This window comes from Camelus dromedarius, chromosome 12 (genome assembly GCF_036321535.1).
Source record: "Camelus dromedarius isolate mCamDro1 chromosome 12, mCamDro1.pat, whole genome shotgun sequence".
NCBI lineage: Eukaryota > Metazoa > Chordata > Mammalia > Artiodactyla > Camelidae > Camelus > Camelus dromedarius.
In genome coordinates, this window is record NC_087447.1 from 46,946,092 (window position 1) to 46,955,247 (window position 9,156).

The 9,156-nt window shown below is 38.3% G+C and overlaps 1 protein-coding gene across 2 annotated transcripts in view; it reads right to left on the bottom strand.

Annotated features, from left to right (window-relative positions):
* Positions 1-9,014, bottom strand: part of NUMA1 (nuclear mitotic apparatus protein 1) — a 63,643-nt gene extending 54,629 nt beyond the window's left edge. Inside the window, exons 1-2 of one of the 2 annotated variants that reach the window (XM_031460231.2) lie at positions 8,938-9,014; positions 954-1,018 (exon numbers count right to left, since the gene is read on the bottom strand). The gene's annotated coding sequence lies outside the window, so the exon portion shown is untranslated. Of the gene's footprint in view, positions 1-953; positions 1,019-8,798 lie in introns of both variants that reach the window. The other variant, XM_064492655.1, reaches the window with a different exon arrangement.
* Between the last annotated feature and the right edge of the window lie 142 nt (positions 9,015-9,156).

Genomic DNA, 9,156 nt, shown 5'->3' on the forward strand with positions numbered 1-9,156 from the left:
CCTCCCCTCATTGACAGCCAAGATTCTGCCATTTCCAGATAATTCCTCCACCAATTTAGTAGAAGAAATAGTCAAAACTATCCCCCCCAAATCTCCATTATCTGAAGTAAAATCTCTAGTAACATACAGTTTGCTTCTCAAACCTATCTTGTTTAGCATTTTTACCAAAGACAGAATGAAAATATGTAAGGCTCTGCTTGTTAATTTCAGAATTATAAACTGTGAAGAAAAGAAAATACAATGTTTTTAGATTTGATCTGGCAAAAACATCTTAGCAGGTTTGATGTTACCAAAAAGAACCAAGACAAAATTTAACAGGACTAAATACAAAGCCCTGCATTTAGACTAAATCAGCCAAACTAATACACAATGGTAGAGACCTTGTAGAGCAGGTCATATTAAAAAGGTTGCCTTTGGGGGAAGAAAAAAGGCTGCCTATGGTGGGAGGTGGAGGGAAGGCTGTTACTATGTACACTCTCACATGAACCATGAATCTGACAGACCTACCCCAAACATCAGCATGGCTCAGGCTGTGTTAGTAGAAGACGACTTTGTGCCCCACCTTTGAAAAGCAAAGTCGGTGTACATGCAGAGGAAGAACGACAACCACTGTGGTAAAGGGTCTGAAAGCTATGTCATGGCAAATGTGAGGGGAGAACTATAGATACTATGCCAGGGAAAACATGACAACTTTTTTCAAATATATGCATGCTTTTCATGCAGATGAGGAGGAAGACTTACGTGTCCTCTTGAAAGAAGACAAAACCAGAAATACTGAGTGGAAGTTAGAGGATAGATTTCGGTTTGATGTACGGAAGAACTTTCAGCACAATAAAGAAATTAGGAATGTGGGTTATGGAACCCAAAATACTTGGATTAGAACACCAACTCCACCACCTGGAAACTGTATGGTTTGGGGTAGATTAACTTGCAGTAATAATAACAGTACTTACCTCATAAAGCTTTGGGAAGCAGTTCATGCAAAGTGCTTAGAGCAGTGCCTGGCTCAGAGTATATGCTGAAAAAAAAAAAGAAAGTCAGCTATTGCTATTACTGACTGTTGATATAATGGACCAGATAACCTGAAAATCTTCCTACTAAATATGCCTGGAAATGCTTAGAAAAATATAATAAAAATCCTCTTAGTCTTGCTAGTTAAGTTACTGTCTCTCAGCTCCTCACCCACCCTGTTATGCTCTGCTCTGTGATGCTGGGACTTGGACTCTGTCAACACCATTTCACCTTTGCTAGCTGGCTCCCTATTAGGGTCTGCCAATAGCAGGTGCTGAATGGGAAATGGAAGGTAGGAGGAGGCTACTAGGGACTTCCTCCTTCCTCTGGCTTGCTATTTCTTGACAGCAGCAGTTGGTTCCTTCCTGCTTCTGTTTAAACTCCCCTCTCAGAGGTACCAGCACCAGCAGGGCAGGGCTCAACCAAACCTGGCTCCTCCAGGCGCCTCTTGTGAGCACCTGAGAAACCAGCAGCACCAGGCAACACACTCTCCTCAGAAAATCAGGGCACAGTTCCTCCAGATCCCTCCAGATTTCTAGGTTCTGACAACCTCAACCTTCTTCCCTTTGTTTTTCAGTCCTGGCTGAGGCAGCAGCTTAATGCAGTTATTATATCAAAGGTTTAAACTAAATCCCTCTACTGAGTTCACTCTATTAAAATAGCTGTGTGTGATTTCTATTTTTCTGATAGGATCCTAACCGACATACAGATAAAGTGAACTCATAAGAAACTAGGAGAAATCCTAGGAAACAGAAACAAAGAAGCTGAAAATTGGATAGCTGTCCTAGCAGTGTAAGAAATTTATGACCTCCTCATAGTCCAGGAGACAGATCTTGAGCCCATAAAAAGCAACTGAGAGCCCTGTATGAATGCTGGGATCCTCAGCAAAAAGACAGACTATGGAAAAAAAATCTGTCCACAAGTAAATAAGGAAGGTTGCCTTGCTCGCCTAGTGAAGTGGGAGGAAAAAACTTCCTAGGAATTAAAAAACATAGGTGCATAAAAGAGGTGGATTTGGGGTTAAAAATTTATACTAAGCCTATGGCCTGTAAATCTGTAAGTAGAGAAAAAGTAGACATTTTAATCCCAGGTTGAGAATAGCCTTGAGTTCCCAGCAGGGGCAAATACAAAGTTGCTGCAGAAGATACACAAATGGTCAATAAATAAATGAAAAGATGTTTAACATCATCAGTCATCAGAAAAATGCAAATTAAAACCACAACGAGGTAATACTACACCACCTCCATGAGAATGGCTGAAATTAAAAAGACTGACACCACCAAATGCTAGTAAGAATATAAAGGAACCAGAGCTCTCATATATTGCTATGGGAACATAAAATAGTACAATCACTTTGGAAAACTGGTAATTTCTTAAAAATTTAAAAACATACCTGCCATAAGACCCAGACATTTCACTCCAAAAAGTACGGAAAATATATGTCCACTCAAAGATTTGTACATGATCTCACAGAAATTTTATTCACAATAGCCAAAAACTGGAAACAACCCAAATGTCATCAGCAGTAAGTGATAAACAAGTGATATAGTCATACAAGGGACTACTACTTAGCAAGAGAAAGTAACAAATTACTGATGTGTGCACTAAATAGATAAATCTCAAATACATTACACTACCTGAAAGAAAGTAGACACCAGGGTACACACTGTATAATTTGACTTATATAAAATTCTAGAAAACATAAATTAATCTACAGTGGTTCCTGGGGACAAAGTGGAGAGAAAGAAGAACTGTAAAGAGGCATTAGGAAACTTTTGGGAGTGATGGGAATGCTCTGTATCTTGATTGGGCAGCTTTTTTTAAGTGTATAAATCCATCAAAACTCTTTTTACTTTAAATAAAGTTTATTCTACATAAATTATACCTAAGCACAGTTGATTTTTTTTAAGTTGCTTTTAGAGAACTGAACTCAACTCAAGCTACATAAGACTACCATAGATGATACTCCTTTGAGTATGAGCTCACAATCCAAACACTTGAGTAAACAATCCATCATGAGTAAGAGTCATTAAAACAAATGGCAGGATAATACCCCTAAAAACTTCAGATTGCGGGGTGGGTATAGCTCAGTGGTAGAGCACATGCCTAGCAAGCTCAAGTCCTAGGTTCAATCCCCAGTATCTCTATTAAAAAAAAAAATTTAAAAAAAAAAACCCTTTCATTATAAAAAAAAGAAAATTTATTCAAAAATGAATAAAAATTAAAACTTCAGATAATTGAACAATAAAATAGACAAAGTTAAATTTACTTAAAATTATTATAGACACAAGATGAATTAAAAACACAAGACAAGAATAAGATCCTGTGAAAAACAGAGGCAGATTTGAAAATGAATCAAAGAGGACTTGTAGAAATGAAAAACTAAGCTAATGAAGATAAGAGTGCAAAAAGTAAATTAGTTCTAGCTGAAGAGTAAGTCAGTATTCTAGAAGGTAAATTTAAATTATCCAGAGATAACATAGAAAGAGACAAAAGTTACAAAAGAAAGAATAAGACGTGTGGAAGACAGAATTAGAAAGTTCAACATAAGTTATACATGAGATCAGGAGAGGCATTATTTAAAGAGGAATATGCCAATAAAGTGGATAACCTAAGAGAAATGAACAAATTCCTAGAAACATACAATCTCCCAGGAATAAATCAGAAAATACGAACAGGCCAATTACCAATAATAAAATTGACTCAGCAATTAAAAAAAAAACCACTCCCAATAAAAAAAGTCCAGGACCAGACAGCTTCACAGGTGAGTTCTACCAAACATTTAAAGAAGTGTTAACAGCTATCCTTCTCAAACTATTCCAAAAATTGCAGAGGAAGCAATGCTTCCAAACATTTTCAAGGCCAGCATCACCCTGACACCAAAACCAAAGATATCACCAAAAAAAAAAAAGAAAATTACAGGTCAATATCACTCGTTTAGAGATGCAAAAATCCTAAACAACATACTAGCAAACCAAATTCAACAACACATTAAAAGGATCATACACCATGATCAAGTGGGGTTTATCCGAAGGATGCAAGGATGGTTCAATACCCACATATCAATCAATGTGATACACTACATTTACAAACTGAAGAATAAAAATCATCTCAACGGATGCAGAAAACACTTGACAAAATTCAACATCCATTTATGATAAAAACTATCAACAAAGTGGGTATAGAGGTAACCTACCTCAACATAATAAAGACCATATGTAACAAGCCCACAGGTAACATCATACTCAACAGTGAAAAGCTGAAGGCATTTCCTCTAAGATCAAGAACAAGAAAAGAACGCCCACTCACCATTTTTATTCAACACAGTATTATAAGTCCTAGCCATAGCAATCAGGTAAGAAAAAGAAATAAAAGGACCAAACTGGAAGAGAAGTAAAACTGTCACTGTTATTGCAGATAACATGATACTATATATAGAAAATCCTAAAAATGACACCAAATAAAAAAATCAACAGACCTCATGACAATGAGTTCAGTACAGTTGCAGAATACAAAATTAATATACAGAAATCTGTTGCATTTCTAAACACTAACAAAGATTTATCAGAAAGAGAAATTAAGAAAACAATCCTATTTATAACTGCATCAAAAAGAATAAAATACCTAGTAATAAATCTAAGAAGGCAAAAGACCCAAGAAAATATAAAGATACAAATGAAAGAAATCAAAGATGACACTAACAAATAGAAAGATACACCATAGTAATGAATTGGAAGAATTAATATTGTTAAAGTGACCATACTAGCCTAAAGCATTCTACAGATTCAATGCAATCCCTATCAGAATACCAATGGAATTTTTCACAGAACTAGAACAAATAATTTTTAAATTTGCATGGAAACACAAAAGACCCTGAATGGCCAAAACAGTCTTGAAGAACAAAGCTGGAGGTGTCATGCTCCCTGATTTCAAACTATACTACAAGCTACAATAATCAAAACAGTGTGATACTGGCACAAAAAGAGACACATAAATCAATGGAACAGAAGAGAGATCCCAGTGATGAACTTACACTTATTTGAGCAATTAATCTACAACAAAGGAGGCAACAATATACATTGGTAAAAGCCTCTTCAATAAATGGTGTTGGAAAAACTGGACAGTTATATGCAAGAGAATCAAGTTGAGTACTTTCTCCTTTCTGAAACCATATACAAAAATAAATTCAAAATGAATTAAAGATTTAAATATAAGACATGAAACCAGAAAACTCCCAGAAGAAAACACAGGCAAACATGCTCTTTGACATCAGTCTTAGCAATGTGGTTTTTTTGTTGTTGTTGTGTTTTGGTTTTTTGATATGTCTCCTCAGGCAAGGGAACAAAAGCAAAAATAAACAAATGGGACTACATCAAACTAAAAAGCTTTTTATAGCAATGGAAACTAGCAACAAAACTAAAAGACAGCCTACTGAATGGGAGAAGATAATCACAAACAATATATCTGATAAAGGGTTAATATCCAACATATACAAAGAACTCATACAACTCAACATTAAAAAAAAAATTTTTTTTAATGGGCAGAAGACCTGAATTGACATTTCTGCAAAGAAGACAAACAGATGGCCAACAGGCACATGAAAAGATGCTCAACATCATTAATCATCAGGGAGATGCAAAACAAAACTGCAATTAGATATCACCTCACACCTGTTAAAATGGCTATTATCAAAAAGACAACAAGTCCTGGGGAGAATGTGGAAATGGGAACCCACAAGCACTGTTGGTGGGAATGTAAATTGGCACAGCCACTATAGAAAACAATTCAGAGGTTCCTCAAAAAATTAAAAATAGAACTACCATATGACCCAGCAATTCTACTCCTGGGTATTTACCCAAAGATAATGAAAACACCAATTTGGAAAGATACATACACCACTATGTTCATTGCAGCATTATTTACAACAGCAAAAATATGGAAGCAACCTAAGTGCCAGTTGATAAACGAGTGGATAAAGATGTGGCACATATATCCAATGGAATATTACTCAGACATAAAAAAGAATGAAATCTTGCCATTTGTGACAACATGGATGGACATAAGAGGGTACTATGGTAAGTGAAAGTCAGAAAGAGACAAATATTGTACAATTTCACTTACATGTGGAACCTAAAAAAAAAAAAGAAAAAAAACATAAAACAGAACAAGAGTCATATATACAGAGAACAAACAGGTGGTTGCTGGGGGAGCAGAGTGAGAGGATGACACAAATAGGTGAGGGACATCAAGAGGTATAAACTTCCAGTTACAAACTAAATGAGTCACAGGTATGAACTGTACAGTGTGAGGAATATAGTCAATAATAATGTGTTATCTTTGGTGACAGACAGAAAAACTTTTTTTTAACATTTTTTATTGATTTATAATCATTTTACAATGTTGTGTCAAATTCCAGTGTAGTGCACAATTTTTCAGTTATACATAAACATACATATATTCATTGTCACATTGTTTTCTCTGTGAGCTACCATAAGATCTTGTATATACTTCCCTGTGCTATACAGTATAATCTTGTTTTATCTATTCTACAATTTTGAAATCCCAGTCTATCCCTTCCCACCCTCCGCCCCCTTGGAAACCACAAGGAAAAACTCTTTTTTTAAATACAGATGATGACTGGGAATCTTACAAAATTGAAAGATGAAATCTCAAATTGAGGCAATCACTATAAGCCCCCAGTAGGATAAAATTAAATCCACACCCTGTAATGAAACTGCAGAACACAAATGACAAGAGGATCTTAAAAACCAGAGAAAAAGGCAGGTTATCTACAAGGAAATAATAGTTAAATTGTGATCGTAGTTCTTAAGAGTAACAACAAAAAGCCAGAATTTCAGTAAAATAACATTTTCAAAGTGCTGAGAAAAAAATAATTGGAGGCCTAGTACCCAGCTAAACTATCAATCAAGACTGACAAGGAAATAAGGATATTTTCCAACAAAGAATGCTTACCACTAACAGAACCAAACTAAGAAAACATCTGAAGGATACATACTTCTATTTGACACAAAAGGAATAAAATGCAATGGTGAAAAAGCAAACAGTAAACATACATGGGTAAAATGAAGTAATCACTGACAGCACAAGACAATTATTATTAGAATTCTTCAACATTGAGATCGACTACCTTTGCGGGTGATCTCATTTTTGGAAGTGCTCTTTTTGAGCCCGGACAATACCTTTTGATATGTTTAGTATACACTGGGTAAGAGACTGAAATAAATGACCCCCAACATACCTACTGACCATAAAGGTTTTATCAATTAGACACAGCTGTCAAAACATTCCCTGATCAGCTCTGTTTAGCCATCTGCGGCAGGGCTTTCCCGCATCCTAACAGTTCTAGAACTCAAGTTTTAGTTCAAGGCATTCTTCCCACTCCCATATTCCATAAATTTAAAAAAGAGCATTCTAAACAGAGATATTTCTTATATGAGCTTTTGGTTAAGATCTTCTAGTTTGGGGGTTTAGATTAAGATTCAGGTTTTACAGTTAGTCATCATTTGCTTGAACTTAAGCCAAGAAAAGAGTACTTTGGTAGCTTTTACAGAGAAGTTATGTGCTTCCTCCTCTGACGGAGAAAATACCACACAGGAACAGAGAGGGAGGGAATACACACACTCATTCCTGCTGGCTGAAAGTTGCCTTACTTGATCAGAGCATTCCCAGGAGACTCCATTATGCTCATGGCAGTAAAGATCTCCACAAGGTAGAGAGTCCCAATTCTCTTACCATCAAAGGTTTCTGCTCACCACACTTGACAATCCAGAGCTTTAGAAACACATGACCAGGCAACAGACCCCAGAGAAAGGGAAACATGGATTAAAGCAAGTATTACCACATTTTCTGGAGGCGGTGCCATTCCATGTAAGAGGACAGCACTATTCAGAGGCTCAAAAGCCACTAAATAAAAATGAGAAAGCCACGATCCTATCCCCTTTAAGCCCAAGAAAGCACATTCATTTAAAAGCATGTTAATGGCCATGATACATTTCATATCCTGCACAGGCATCAGGATACAGGGACAAAAGACACTGTCTCTATCTAGTAGGGCAGACAAACACGCAGACACTGAACAGCAGATGAAAAGCACTACCTCGGGGATAAGGAAAAGAGGGAGTCCAGAGGAGGCAGCAACAACACAGCTGGGCTCTCTTCCACCAACAACCTTCATACAGTCACATCACTTAGTCATTTGTACTCTCCAAGATGCTACCAAGAAACATCTTACCTGATTTGACCCTCACAACAACCCCAGGAAAGTAGGTAAGGCAGGCAAATTCGTTGCTTACATCAGATGTGAAAAGTGAGACTCAGAATAAATAAAATGACTCGTCCAAGAAAACGCACACCCTCAACACAGCCCCTCCCCAACTATTTAGGCCCAACCGACAAAACCCCAGTATAGCTAACCACGCACTAGCAATGTAACCCTGGTCAAATTGAACATAAACCTGATTCCCCACCTGCAATAAAATGTAATAAGGTTAGGCATACTTAAAAGATGACCCACATAAAGGGTGTGGCAACAGTGTCTGAAACGTAGCTGGTGCTCAGAAAATGTCTACTACTACTATTTCCACTATTACTAACAATAACAGGCGAAGACTTCCCACCACAGGAACCCTCAGCGATAAGCCTTTCAAGAGCCTTTCGGGGCATTCTCCGTCGCTCTCAAACAGTTCCACAGACACGCCCCCAAACAGACCCTCCCCCTAAGCAGGCCCCGCACCTCCCCCTCGGGAACTGCCCTCTCCAAACCTTACCCTCCATAGACTCTCCCCAGTCAGCCTCGGTTACGAAGGAGGCCTTCCGCTCGCACCCGCCTCTCCAGCATCCCCTTTAGGCCCCGGCATCCCTGGGGGCGCCCAGGCCGCACTCCAGCAGCGGGCCCACGCCGGTTACCTGGCCGCGCGCTCCGGCTCCACCTCTCGCTTCCCCCGGATCGCCTTCGTCGCGGGCTCGCGCCAGGGCTGTGAGCGCACAATTAGTTTAAACTATGGCCCCGCCCCCTCGCGCGGCCCTACGATTGGCCCCTGTCGGCGGGCGTCGCACGCAAAAGCACGCTGGAAGACCGGGAGAAGGAAGTCGTGAGGGCCTCTGGGAAGGGACAAAGGGTGCCAC